Consider the following 15,562-nt stretch of genomic DNA (forward strand, 5'->3'; position numbering starts at 1 on the left):
AGGACGATCCAACAATAAAATAGTCATTTTAAAAAAAGAGAAGTTCTCTTGTGGCTCAGCGGGTTAAGGATCCAGTGTTGTCACTGCAGCAGCTCAGGTCACTGCTGTGACTTGGGTTCAATCCCTGGTCTGGGAAATTCGGCATGCCATGGGATCAGCAAAAAAAATAAAATAAAATAAAATAAAATAAAAAGAGAGAAAGAGAGAGAGAGAAATGTAAAAAGACATCAACAACAAAAAGAAACTCAAGTTTTTTTTTTTTTAAAAAATCGAAGTCATCACAGCCCAAGATCTCTTCCAGGCAAACTCTTACTGTTTCACTGTTCTCTGTGCTGACTCGTCTTCCTCTCATTCAACTTGATGGCTGCTCCCCTAAGCTTTTCTTAATAGATTTAGGTGGGAGGTTGACGTCCTTAATGGAGTTGTCCCTCAGTATCTGAGGGGGATTCGTTTCAGGACCCCCCAGGATACCAAAATCTATGATGTTCAACTCCCTTATATAAAATGGCATAGTTGGAGTTCCCACTGTGGTACTTATTTATTTTTTTATTTACTTTTCTCTTTAGGGCCACACCTGTGGCTTATGTAAGTTCCCAGGCTAGGGGTTGAATCTGAGCTGCAGCTGCCTGCCTACACCACAGCCAGATCAAAGTTACACCCGAATTGCATCTGTAAACTACACCGTGTCTTGAAGCAAAGCTGTATCCTTAATCCACTGAGGGAGGCCAGGGATCAAACTCGAATCCTCATGGATACTAGTCAGATTCCTTTTTGTTTTGGCCACCCCACAGCATATGGAGTTCCTGGGCCAGGGAGCAGATTCGAGATGTAGTTTCTACCTAAGCCACAGCTGTGGCATTGCAGGATCCTTAACCCACTGTGCTGGGCTGGGAATAGAACCTATGTCCCAGTGCTCCCTAGGTGCTGCCAATTCCATTGGGCCACAGTGGGAACTCCTATTTAGTTTTTAATGAGAGTGGATTTTTGTTTTTGTTTTTGTCTTTTTTTTTTTTAAGGCCGCACCTGCGGCATATGGAGATTCCCAGGCTAGGAACTGAATCAGAGCTGTAGCCGCCAGCCTACACCAGAGCCACAGAAACGCCAGATCTGAGCTGCATCTGTGACCTACACCACAGCTCATGGCAACGCCAGATCCTTAACCCACTGAGCAAGGCCAGGGATCAAACCTGCAACCTCATGGTTCCTAGTCGGATTCGTTAACCACTGAGCCATGAAGGGAACTCCTAATGAGAGTAATTTTTTGTTTTATTTTTATTTTTTATTTTTTTCCTTTTTTGGCTGCCCCACAGCATGTGGCATTCCCAAACCAGGGATCAGATCTGAGCTGCAGTTGTGACCTACACTGCAGCTGCTGCAGTGCAGATCCTTTAACCTACTGTGCTGGGCCAGGGATGGAACCTGTGTCCTGGTGCTGCAGAGACACTGCTGATCTCATTGCACTGCAGTGAGAACTGCTCTCTCATATACTTTAAATCATCTCTAGATTACTTTTAATACCTAATACAAGATAAATGCTATGTAAATAGTTATAACTACAATGTAAATGCTACATAAATGTTTGTCAGTGCAGTAAATCAAATTTTGCTGTTTGGAACTTCCCAGAATTTTTTTTCCCAAAATATTTTCTATCTGAGGTTTATTGAATCCACAGATGCAGAACCTGTGGATACAAAGGGTTGACTCTCTGCTTTTTACCTCTGCTCATTTACTGGTCGAGAAGAAAGGTCCTTGAGGAGCCACAGTATTATCTCTCACTAAGTCTTCCTTTTTGTGCTGCCTCTTTAAACTGCTTCATCGTGGAGCTGCAGAAAGCAGTTGGTTTTTTCAATTGTGTGGGACTCTCAAATCACAGGCCATAGACAAAGAATGATTCTTGACAGAGCTGTGCTCTCTTCCATTTATGGTTGCTGTCTGGCTAGCTCTGACTGGGGTCCATCCCTCTGTAGGATTAGCTAAAAGTAGCAAGAAGCGGCAGACACTCCTAATCTAGTACATCTGTCTAATTTGCCCCAGTGCTATTGCTTGCAATACCCATGAGCTGCTTTTCAAGATTTTGCTGACCTTTGAAAAGGCTGTGTCTAGCTAAGATTCTATTTAGAAGAAAGAGAAAGTAGATGTTGGGGGAAAACTAGCACTTTCTGTCGCAAATGCTTATTGATTCAGACAGGTTCTTAATTCCACTCCATAAAGTGAGCCAGCGACTTAAAGAAGGCAGAGGGCCAGCAAAATAGAAAACTGACACCCTCAGATTGCTGTATCATACGGAATCAAAGGACTCATTTTCAAAAAGGAATCGGACATCTCCTCCCATGAAAAAAATTGCAGCTGAACTTTTGCTAGTATTTTTGTTTTGTTTTTGAAAGTGCCTTCACTTGAACCTGTGCCACAGCAGTGACAACACCTGATCCTTAACCCACTGAGCCACCAGGGAACTAAATCCCTTGCTAGTTTTGATACCATTGGTATAAATGCTCCAAGAGTATTCATAACTAGCAATGAAGCAGAACTTCTGTGCCCTGTCAAAAACTTGATTTTGAAAGTTGATTAAAACAACTACACAGTGACTTTAATAACTGAAAATATGAGAAAACTCATGCACCATTATAATTTTTTAATATGGTTGTTTTATTGCTGATGTTACTTCCAAATTCTTTATTCTCTTTCAGATATATTTAATGTGAATTTAGAGCTCATAATATATTCTAAATACCTGATAATATTTCCTCTCTCCTTACCTTATAAAATGAACTTTTTTTTTGCCAGGGGTGGGGGGGGTAGGGAGTGCTGTACCTGTGGTATGTGGAAGTTCCCAGGCCAGAGATGGAACCCATGTCACAGCAGCAACCCAAGCCGCTACAGTGACAATACCATATCCTTAACCTGCTGCGCCACAAAGGAATACCTCGAATAAACCCTAAAAGAGAATGAAAAATTAGTGATTATCACAAAGATTTTTCTTTCTCTGCTCAGTATGTTCAATTTATTGTGATTTTATGTATAGTTTTTTAAAACTTTTTTTTCTGTGGCATGCAAAGGCTTGATGTGGGATCTCAGTTCCCAGACCAGTGATTGAACCCAGGTTGCAGTGCTGAAAGCACCCAGTCCTAACCATCAGAGAATAATTATGTTATTTTCTTGATGTTCATTTCAAGTGACAAATCTATCCCAGATTCTGCTATCTCTAGCACTAAAGATACCTTCATTCATTTGTATTGTCTAAATACAAATTAAACATCAATTTATTTAAAAAATAGTTTGTGCTCGAGGCATGTGTATGTTCCCGAGCCAGGGATCAAACTTGTGCCATAGCAGCAACCCAAGCTGCTGCAGTGACAATGCAGATCCTTAAACCCCCACACCATAAGAGAACTCCTAATTTGGACAATGGACATGATGACCTTTCAAAAAAGAAGTTCTGGGACAAGTCAAACAGATTTAAGAAATTTATATTTTTATAGTTATTTACACTGGCATGAAATTTAAGGGTCTTTTGGTCTATTTTGTTCACTGCTCTATACTTGGTACCTATAACAATATTCAGTGGATGTTCAATAAATATTTATTTGATTAGTGAATTAATGTATTTTTCTTTTTAACAATCCTAAAATATACCGGAAAATATTTAACCAAAATAGCTGGAAGAGAGTTGTATCTCTTCTAGTCTTAGCAAGGAGAAGGCTTGGTGGGATTATATAATTCAGATTATTAAAATTCATGAAAGCAGTCGTAATGGGTAAAAAGACATTTAACCTCAGTTCAATGTCTCTAAATATTCAACCAAGAGAGAGGAGGAAGGGTAAAAACTGTGGGAACACAATTCTGTGATACAGTGTCTCAGCTACCTATCTCTGTTGGGAGATAATGGCCGAGAAAACACTGGTCCAAATGATTGGCAACATTAGTTTTTTTTTTTGTTTTTTTGTTTTTTTGTTTTTTTTTTAATAGGGCAGCACCTGCGGCATATGGAGGTTCCCAGGCTAGGGGTGGAATCAGAGCTGCAGCTACTGGCCTATGCCGCAGCCATGGCAACATGGGATCTGAGCCATGTCGCCAACCTTCATCACAGCTCATGGCAATGCTGGATCCTTAACACACTGAGTGAGGAGGGATCAAACCTGTGTCTTCATGGATACTAGTCAGATTCATTTCCGCTGAGCCATAACAGGAACTCCAGGCATCATTAGTCTTAAAAAAAATGTTTTCATGTGTTCTTCTTATAGTCTCCTGGTCTCACAACAAATTTGAGAAGTGGTTTCTACTGCAATTCTCACTTTACAAATGTGGAAATCGAGCTTCAGAGAGATCAGTAACTTGTCCAAAGTCCCACAGCTGATGATTTATAGAGCCAAGATCTGAAGGTCTTTGACAATCAAGTTCACGTTGGAGATAAGAAGTCATGCTTTTGCTTCACCTACACTCAGCTACTCTGGTTCTCTCTCTGCCCTTCACCACCTTCTGCAGCAAATCTTCCTTTCTTCTTGTTAAGGATATTGTACTAATGTTGTAACATCATTATGTGCTCTGCATTATAAAGGCCTTCTTTTCTGAGGATTTCAAAGATTGTTACAAGTTCTATACATATTTATTTTGTATTTCAAGCTTTTAAAAATTCTTTATTGTTTGTGGGTACATGTAATGTGTTATAAAAGTATTGTATATATTTGTTTTATATATATATATGTATATATATTTATACTGGGGACCGTGATCAAAAATCTTTTTATTAAAAAAACTTTTCATTGATAGGGTAAATAATCAAAAATTCGTGGAGACCTTGGCTTTAAGGACAATGTGAGCAAGAGACCAATCTTCATTTCAGGTGAACAGAAAGAGAACTGGAGCATGAGGAGTTCCCGTTGTGGCTCAGTGGAAACGAATCTGACTAGTATCCATGAGGACGCAGGTTCTCATCCCTGGCCTTGCTTAGTGGGTTAAGGATCTGGTGTTGCCATGAGCTGTGGTGTAGGTCAAAGATTCCGCTTGGATCCTGTGTTGCCGTGGCTGTGGTGTAAGCTGGCAGCTGTAGCTCTGATTCGAACCCTAGCCTGGGAACCTCCATATGCCGCGGGTATGACCCCCCCCCCCAAAAAAAAGAACTGGAGTGTGAGACAGGACCTAGACATCATACAACTCTAATTGAATGGCACCCCTTGTATGTGAATGTTGCTCCCCGGAATTGGGTTAAGCTATGGCTTTTGCTAGAGGATACAGTTGGAGTGAAGAATTAGAGTCACATGTGTAAAGCTGTGAGGGGTCAGTTCCCAGGTGGACACAGGCCAAGCAAACTGTCCTAATCCACATCATTGCCCATGTAGAGGAGGAAAACTAATTTCCCCTCTACCTTTTAGGTTCTTGGCTGAGAACCCCCCTGTTATAAAAGATTAACAAGAGGAACACAAACATAAGTTTAATAACATGGGTACCACCTGTATACATTGGAGGGACACAGGAAGACTAACTCCCTGAAATGGCCCAAGCCACCATCTCCAAGTTAAGACATGGGAGGGTGTTACAGGCGTTGGGGAGGTGGGGGGGGGGAATTGGAAGGCAGCCAGTTATGAGAGACTAGCAGGAAAAGCACAATAAACGAGGGTAAGGTTGTTACATAGATTCAAGTCCCTGTCTTCTGTACTGATGACAGGTTCTAGAGACTTCCTAGAGTCATCTTACCCTTACTGCTGGAGACTGACATCCTTACAAATGGAGATTTTCCTTATAAATGTAAATGTGTCTCACAAAAGGGCAGCTTCTATTCTGTTTTCAGAGCTTCTCCTGTGTCTGAAGTCTCTCAAAAGTGATCAGCCCCAAATAATCAATATGCCAAATATTTGGGGGTGGCAAATTCTGTTCCCCTTCACACATGAATCCAGAGAGATTGTCCAGTGGAGGGAAATGTGCCTGATGTGCAGAGTACTGGAAGGGACCAGACAGAAATGACCTGTAAACCTGAATGGGGTCCCTTTGAGGTCAGCGTTTGCGAGCATGCAGGATTTAAATACAAAGTGTGTCAAAAAGTTATGAAGGCAAAAGTTTAAAGTATTGCCTCTGAAAAGGAGATATTCTATAAAAGCTAATCCTTACCAAACACACCCTGCAAATAGTTTACTTGGGTAAAAAGTACATTGTGCTGTAGGATATTGGTAATCATCTATTTTAAAATGATAGTTTTAAAGACTAAATGTGTATGTATGTAAAGATTACATCACTTGATATCAGGCTTCTGGAATTTAGTGTACTTCCAAAAGCAATCTAAAGCCTGGTATTTTGCCATCTGTGGATTGAAGGTGTGAATTTCCTTCAGCCCTTGTAGGGAAGCCATTTTGAAATCATTTCCCTGACATGAGATTGCTCTCCCCCAAAGCAATTTTGGAGGGAACATTAAGTGCTACAGAACTGGAATTGGAGAAATGTGCCCCAGCAAATGTTTTTAATCAGGGCGGTGTGGGAGCCTCTTTAATCACTGAGCAATAGAAGACATTAAAGGAACAATACCTTGTTTAAGGGACTAAACTGACTGAGAAGTTCGTTTAAACTGGGTCCTCTCTTCTCTGGCTTGTCATTTTGGAAATGTTTGGCCAAGACTGAGCTCAATATTTCTGGTAGCGATTTTGCAGCCTACCCCTAGCACCCACATCTAGGATGTTCATCCTTTGAACTATAAATGGAAGTTCACATGTTTTGGTTTTTGTCCTTGCAAGTTATAGTTGTCTCTGACAATTCCCTTTGCATTTGAGAAAAGCCAGAGTGGTGCTGTGTATTTTCAGTCATATTCTCTCTGGTATCAAATGTCACAGCTGAGTTGCATGAAGGTTTATATGTATTATAATAGCATTTCCTTTAGATCTCAAGGGGCCTCTATCTCTACAATCACTTGTCTACAGGAACTTCAGGGAGAATAACTTGACCTTTTTAAAAGTAAACTTTCCAACTGAATATCTCCCTCTGGATCTAGGTTCAGATGGTTCTCTCTGTGTGTGAGCTCTCTCTCTCTGTGTGTGTGTGTGTGTGTGACCTGAGCTTTAAGTTAATGTAGATTCTGACTTTTAAAATGATGTAGTGTGCCTTTGATGGCACATTTGTCGATTATGGGGTTGAGTAAACTGTAGGTATTGTGGTGGAATAATTTATTGGCAGCATAATGTATGTTCTTCCTTCCCCCATTCCAGAAAAATGAGTTAATTCTTTGCATTCTCCTTCTCAAATTTATATAATATTTGTAGACAGAAATGGGCTGACCAACTCTCCCAGTCTGTCTAGGACTTGGGAAGGGGGAGTTCCTGGCATGTGGAAGGACTTTCAGTACAAAAACTGGGAAAGTCCCGGACAAACTGGAACAAGTTTGGCACCGTGGGCACAAGTCAGTCCAGGATACCTCCCATCCTGGAATTTTTTCTAAACTCAGTTCACTGAAGAGAAGTGGCCCTAATGGCAAAGGGAGAGCAGGATACCATATTAATGTAAACTTTTTTTTTTCTTTTCTTTTTACTGCCATACCTGCGGCATATGGAAATTCCTAGGCTGGGGTCGGAGCTGCAGCTGCCGGCCTATACTAGAGCCACAGGAACACCGGATTCCAGCCACATCTGCAACCTATGCCACAGCTTATGGCAAGGCCGGACCCTTAACCCACTGAGTGAGGCCAGGGATCGAACCTGCATCCTCACAGAGACAATCTCAGGTCCCTAACCTGCTGAGCCACAGCAGGAACTCCTATTAATGTAAACTTAGTTGAAATATATAAAATGCACGAATCATAAGCGTGTAGTTCTACAAAATTTCACCAAGTGAACACACATGCAACTAGTATCCAGATCAAGAAGGAGACTATTTCCAGAGTCCCAGAAGGCTTCCTTCACATTCTTTCAGTGACTTTCAGTCACTACCCCTTGAATAACCATTTAAGGGAGGAAAAATAAATTTCCCTCTACCCTTCTGAGCTCTTGGCTGAGACTCCCTGTAATAAAAGACAGATTAACAAGAAAAAAAATTAATAAAAACAGTTTATGAGTTCCCACTGTGGCACAGTGGGTTAAGAACCTGACTTTAAGAGTTCCCATTGTGGCTCAGCAGGTTAAGAACCTGATGTAGTCTCTGTGAACATGTGGGTTTCATCCCTTGCCTCCCTCAGTGGGTTAAGGATCTGGTGTTATAAGCTGAGGCATAGGTTGCAGATATGGCTCGGATCCCAGGTTGCTGTGGCTGTGGTGTAAGCTGGCAGCTGCAGCTCAGATTCAACCCCTAGCCTGGGAACCTCCATATGCCACAGGTGTGACTCTTAAAAGAAAAAAAAAAAAGAAAGAAAAAAAGAAAAAAAAAAAGAAAAAAAAACCAAAAAAAAAAAACCAGAATCTGACTGCAGCAGCTGAGGTTTTTGTGGAGGCACAGGTTCTATTCTTGGCCCAGAGCAGTGAGTTAAGGATATGGTTTTGCCACAGCTGTGTTGTAGGTCACCGCTGTGGCTGGGATTCAATACCTGGCCCAGGATCTTCCATATGCCACCGGTGTGGCTATTAAAAAAAAAGTTTATTAATATGTATCCTTCCTGTGTAAATGGGAGATATCCAGGAAAACTGAGTAAAGCTCACTAAAATTGCCCAAGATACCACCTCAGATACCATCTTCAAGAGGGGATAAGGAGACGAGTTATGGAAGGTTACCAGAAAAAAAAACACAGGTTGTTAGCAAATATACATTCCTGCCTTTTCCATGATGAAAATTCCTTGTGATGTAGAGTCATCCTCCTCTTCCCAGTACAGAGAGAGAGAGACACTTTAGAAATGGAGATTAAACTGGTAAATGTAAATTTCCCTCCCAAAAGAGTAAATTCTGATTTTAGAGCTTCTCCCTTATCTACTTTTTCTCAAAAATATGCCACCTCAAAATAATCCTGATGCTAAAGAGGCATATCTTGGGCACACAAATTCTGCTATAATTCAACTACTGTCCTTACTTAAATACTTTAGATTAGTTTTACCTGTTTTTAAAATTTATGTACATGAAACCATACAGTTTGTATTTATTGTGAAGGAACACGTTTTCCTTTACCCTACTAGGTTCTTCTGAATGGTCTAAAAGTTATATTGACATGAGACAGTTTAACAAGAGACAATCAAACAAAAATTTATTAACACGTAGACATGAGAGAGACCCTGGAAAACTGAGTAATTCACCAAAATGGCTGAAGCCCTCCCCTTAAATACTATCCTCACCTAAACACAAAAGAGGATGCTGAGAGTCAGTTATGGGAGGTTCCCAGAAAAAGCACAATAAACAAGGGTGTTTGTGATATGGATTTATTTATTTATTTATTTATTTATTTATTTATTTATTTATTTTGCCATTTCTAGGGCTGCCCCCACGACATATGGAGGTTCCCAGGCTAGGAGTCTAGCCACAGCAACGTGGGATCAGAGCCGTGTCCACGACCTACACCACAGCTCACGGCAATGTCAGATCCTTAACCCACTGAGCAAGGCCAGGGATTGAACCCACAACCTCATGGTTCCTAGTCGGATTCATTAACAACCGCACCATGAGTGGAACTCCTGTGATACCGATTTAAATCATTGCCTTCTCCAATGATAGGTCTCTATAGATATTTGGTCATCCTCCTCTTTCAGGTACAGAGTTGGAGACGTGCTTACAAATGGAGATTTCCCTTACAAATGTTAATGTCTCTTACAAAAGGGCAACTGCTCCTTGGTTTTTAGAACCCTTTCCAGGTCCGCTATTTCTCAGAAAATAACTCACTCAACACAATTGCTATCCCAAGGATACATTTTAGGGTGGCAAATCCTCCTCTATATGCTCATTTCTAGTTTCTTTCATTCAACACTGTGAGATTCATCCATCTGGTCATGTATCATGTAGTTGGTTCATTCTTGGTGCTGTATAATATCCCATTGTATGACTATACAATTGACTTATCTGTTCCACATTTTATGGATATTTGCATTGTTTCCAGTTTGAGGCTATTAGGAATAGTGTTACCATGAATACTTTTGGAGATGAAGAGAGGAGGCAGTGATTTTGGAACCAAAACACCTCTGATTTGAACCTGGCCAGAACCGAGACTGGAACTTGAACCCACAGTTTTTAAATTAGAATCACTCACTGGACCTACTGAGGCTCAAGTTCTTTGTGTCCTCGGGATGCTAACAATATTCCATGCATACTGTCAATCTGGGAAGCTCACTCAAGCTTTGTTTATTCAGTTTTTATTGGGGCTTCATTATGTATGTATAATTAATTGACATGAGGTTGAACGGAATCCCCCCCCACCAAGCTCCCTATCACCTCTCTAGTTAGTCTTTCCAGTGTGGCTGGCCCCAGAGTCACCTCATTAACATAAAATATCAGGTGTGGTCCAAGGCACTCACTATGCATGACAAAGACACTCCTATCACGGGGAATATCCAAGTGTTTAGAAACCCCTCAGAGAGCCAGGACAATGACGAGACCACTCTTTTGGCAAGATCAAATTCCTCATTGCATAGGCTTTTCCCCCTTTTCTCCTTAAGACTCTTGGATTCTGATGTAACAGCAAGAGAGGAGTTGTCCCAATAATGATTGAGATCATCTGTCCAGTGGGAATGAAGACTCAAAAGAGAACTTAAGGTGATTTATAGAAAACAAAAATATACCATATCTCTTGTAGCAGAAGAGTGTTTTGAAGTTTAATGTGATTTTCATTATTCCTTTATAACCCCACATCACTCCCCTTAGGAAAAGGAGCAGAAAGAAAAGAATCATTTACTTTTGTGCTCCAAAATATGTTTTTGAAACCCTTTGCAGAACGGATATTTATGTGAGAAAAGATTTTGGATCACAAGAGCCTGAGTGGTTTTGAAACTGACAACACTTATGACTAGAATGTATCTAGAACCCAGACCCAGATTGGGACTTGAACCCATGGTTTTTCACTCACCCAGTGTCTGGGTTTACTGAGGTTCAGGTTCTTTGTGCCTCAGTACAGAAGGAATTCAGTGAGACCAAGTGACAGGCAGGAAATACATTTATTAAGACACATGTGAGAGATGCAAGCGGGCAGGCAAGGAGGCTCTGCCCCAAGGATTAGGTGGGCTACATTTTTATAATCCAAGGGAAGTGGGGAGTGGTAAAAGACCAACTCTTCCTCTTTCTTTCTTCACTAGCTCCTCCTTGGTATCCAGTAACAGAATATTTGACCCTGTGAGGTCAAACTATGACTGTCAAGATGCTTATTCACATCAGCAGAAGGGCAGTCCTTAAACCCCTGCCTTTGGTCCTAATGGTAATGACCTGAGGTATATCTCGTGCTTTTATTTTTGGTAAACTGCTTCATTCTGACGGCTTGAGTGATTATTAACTTACAATAATCTCCCAAAGTTCCCTAGGTTTCCCTCTCTGGTCCCCTGTTGGGTCTTAGACAACTGCCTGAGTAAATATCCTACTCCATCCTTATCAGTTTGGGTATATAAGCCAAGGCCCTGAAGGCTTCAGGGTAGACACAGAAACATCTGGCAGAAGACCAAATCAATCAGCTCCATGTAAAGCTATATAAAGGCTTCCCAGGACTAGAAGAGAGTCAGAAGAGGAAAAACAAACTTACAAATGTGATCCCGAGAAAGGGCTCCATAGTCGGCCTGTACTCTCTCCACACCCCCCCCCCCCACCCCAGAGAAAGGGAACAAAAAGGCAGAGACACAGTCCAAAGTTGTTTGTAGCTGCTATTCTCAGTGCCCGATCTATTGCCCTCCCATCTTCATCATTTCATTGTGTTCTCTCTGACTTCCAGTGGCCAGCAGCTGCATCTCTGTGTCTAAAGGTTTTTTTTGGTATTTTGTTTGTTTGTTTTTCCTGAAATTACTCTGCTTGGTGCAGCAGGGCAGCAGTGCCAGAGAACGAACTCTCTGAAAATTAGTCCTGAGCCCAAACTCTCACTGTAATTATTATCCCCCATTATAAATTATATCTCATTATTAATACCCCCAGCTCTGGCCTCCCTTGGGTAGGATAATTCTGAGGTATGTATTTTATACTATTTCTCCAGATTTGCCTTGTAAAGTTAAGCTCCAGGTGCCCCTCATAGAAGCTGGCTTAAAAATGTACCTTATCTGCCTTGCTTTCCCTGTGACATGTCCCACCTACAGATGACTTCTGTGCAGCCTGAATGAACTGCTTGCATTTAAATGCTTGTCTCAAAATCAACTTCTGGTGGTGCCCAAACCAAGGTACAACCCTTTCCAATGCTTAAACAAGCAAAGGTTCCTTTTTTTTTTTTTTTGTCTTTTTGCAATTTCTTGGGCCGCTCCCGCGGCATATGGAGGTTCCCAGGCTAGGGGTCGAATCAGAGCTGTAGCTGCTGGCCTACACCAGAGCCACAGCAACGCTGGATCCAAGCCGCATCTGCGACCTACACCACAGCTCATGGCAATGCCGGATCGTTAACCCACTGAGCAAGGGCAGGGACCGAACCCGCAACCTCATGGTTCCTAGTCGGATTCGCTAACCACTGAGCCACGACGAGAACTCCAGGGTTCCTTTTTAATAGGCTCATTAAGAATAAGGGGAAAGGAGAGGATGATTCACCTACACCTATTAGATTTCTCTGTGGTTCCTTGCAGATGACTTCTTTATCTGCATCACTCAGAAAAGACCCTCTGGGCAGAGAATGTCCTCATGTACTTTGTAATTGTTTTGCTGTGAGCTCATTTTCAGTGGGAATTATCTTCCATGAGGGTCCTCTGTGTGCCCTGGATGAGAAGGTGTTGCAATTGGATGGTTTAATATTTGTCTCTGCTCTGGCCTTGCAAAATTCACAGATTCAAGCTCAGTTTCCACTAAGTTTCTCAGCAGAGAAGACTCTAAGGTTGTTCAAACTTGTACCCACGCCCAGGCAGAGATAAAGGTTAGGGTTCCAGTTTCTTGCAGTAGCTCTATTTTCTCCCGTGTCCCAAGATGGGCATCCTGCTTCTATACATTCTACTTCTACTCTCTAAGGCCAAGGACACCTCTTTCTAGTGCTCACCTTTATTTAGAAAGCCTAGGTTTGGTTTCTTTTTCTTTTCTTTCTTCTTTTTTTTTTTTTTTTTTTTTTGCTTTTTAGGGCCACACCCAGGGCATATGGAAGTTCCCAGGCTAGGGGTCAAATTGGAGCTGTAGCTGGCGGCCTACACCACAGCCAGAGCAACTCAGGATCCAAGCTGTCTCTGGAACCTACCCCACAGCTCTCGGCAACGCCGGATCCCCGGCCCACTGAGCAAGGCCAGGGATGGAACCCGCATCCTCATGGATCCTAGTTGGATTTGTTTCCACTGTGCCACAATGGGAACTCCCTAGGTCTGGTTTCTTGATTTGACTGACTCCTTTAATCTAGACTGCAGTCCTGTTCTTGGGTCCATAGCACAGCCTTTGAATTGTCTTCAGGCCTAATACTCCAAAAGTTCCTGGCTTCAATTCCTCCTCACTGCTTTTTTTTTTTTTTTTTCCCTGCCACACCTGTGGCTTGTGGAAGTTGCCGGGCCAGGGATTAAACTGGCACAGCATCGATCCAAACCATTACAGTCAAAATGCCAGGTCCTTAATCTGCTACACCACAAGGGAACTCCTCCTTCTCACTGCTTTGATTCTAACATTCCTTGTTCTTCTGACACAGAGAGATTTGCTTTTGAGGTCAAGTATGTTTCATTTTCTTTTCCCATATTTTATCTAGCACTTCTATGTGTTGGAAGTAGAAGGTGTCCAGTGTCTTGCAAGGCAACAATAGTTACCATGACATAAAGTAGCATAAACTCAGAGTGTCACCCTCTACACAAGGAAGACACATTTTTGGATGATGCAGAGTAGATTCGCTCTTCATAGTCCATTCCAGAATAAGATCTTGGATTTGCTTTTAGGTCTCCCAAAGGCTTCCCAAAGCAAAAGAGCCCTCATAGAAGATTCCAAACCTCTGTTTCAAATGCTAAGGCTTTGTTTCAAGGTTTCAAAAATCTCAGGAACAGTTTTTTAGGCCGATCTCACGGTCCATGTGCCTGAGCTATTCTTTCTCTCAGAAATCACTAGGAAAACTCTTCTTAAACATATGGCCCAAGATGGGGGCCTATCCTTGACATGAGCAGAGGTAAGCAGCGTAAGATCTCTCTCTCTCATTTCTAGAGAAAATTAACCTCATAGGGTCACAGTTCTTTTCCTCTTCCTATATATATTGGCATACCCTTCTTGAAAGGTCATCTAATGTAGGGAAAGAACAAAGACTTTGAAGTCAAACATCATGTGTCAAAGAGTGATTTTCCAAAATTAAAAACATGCTTCTCAGAGTTCCCAGGTGGTGCAGTGGGTTAAGGAGCTGGTGGTGTCACTACTGTGGCTTTGGTCGCTGCTGTGGCATGGGTTCAGTCCCTGGCCTGGGAACTTCCACTTGCCATGAATGTGGCCAATAAACAAACAAAAACACAGCTCTCATACAAATACAGGATGGACATATGTTAATGATTTTATTCAACTCATTAATGAGGGGTTCAATAAGATGGTAACACTGGTTCGAAGAACATTTTGATGACTGGCATATTTGTTGTCCACAAGGAAAGGCAGTGTGAAATAAGTTAGAGACAAAACTGGTTAATGTCCAAAGGACAGCAAAACTGTAACTTTGGGGTTGTAATTTCTATTGGACATAAAAGTTACCATATAACTTCAGAGTCTGAGCCCTTAATTAGTAGTAAATGACAATTGCATACAGATACATCTCCCAGATAATCCCCAGGTGATCCTGTCACCATTCTAAGATGGCATTGAAAAGTCAGGTAATCCAATTTTCCCCTTATTTCCCAAGTTTTAAATAATGTCTCTTAGCAACAGCTGGGACACCTGACTGTGCAATATAGCAGATTTTGGCAATTACCTAAATTCTCTGGGCCTCAGTTTCTTCATCTGTAAATTGGAGTAACAATATCTATCTTGCCTGGCTATTTTATCTTTTCTTGCTCCCTCACTGAAGGAGACCAAGCAGAGATAACCCCTGTGTAGACTGAAGATGGGGTTTTACTCTCATGACTGGGAGCAGAGACCTGAGGGTACCAGGGTATGGGTCGGGAAATGGACCAAGGTCTGGATCACTGTATCTGAGGGATGGGAGCCAAGAAGGAAAACCAACTGAAAATGAGCAGCAAATTTAAGGTGTAGCCAGAAAGAGAAGAAACCCAGAGATGAAGTCAGAACCTGTATCAGCCAAAGTCACACACAATTTGTTTTTTCATTTTAAACAAGAAGTTTATTTAAACGAGATGCTTGACTTGAAGGGAAAATTATCTAGGATTCATTTCTTTTAAATTGATCCCTACTTAAAGACAGATCGCCCTACATGTAATAGCTATGTACAAAAAAGTTATAAATTTGTCCTTGGTTTTACAATGATAAATGAAAAACACTGAAATTCTCCAATAGAACAAATATGCCAGGATGTTTATGTTGTTCATTTTTTTCCACTTTTTGTTTGTTTGTTTTGTTGTTGGGGAGGGGTGGTTGGCTGCACCCATGGCATATATAGTAAGTTCCCCAGCCA

This window comes from Phacochoerus africanus, chromosome X (assembly GCF_016906955.1).
Source record: "Phacochoerus africanus isolate WHEZ1 chromosome X, ROS_Pafr_v1, whole genome shotgun sequence".
Taxonomy (NCBI): domain Eukaryota; kingdom Metazoa; phylum Chordata; class Mammalia; order Artiodactyla; family Suidae; genus Phacochoerus; species Phacochoerus africanus.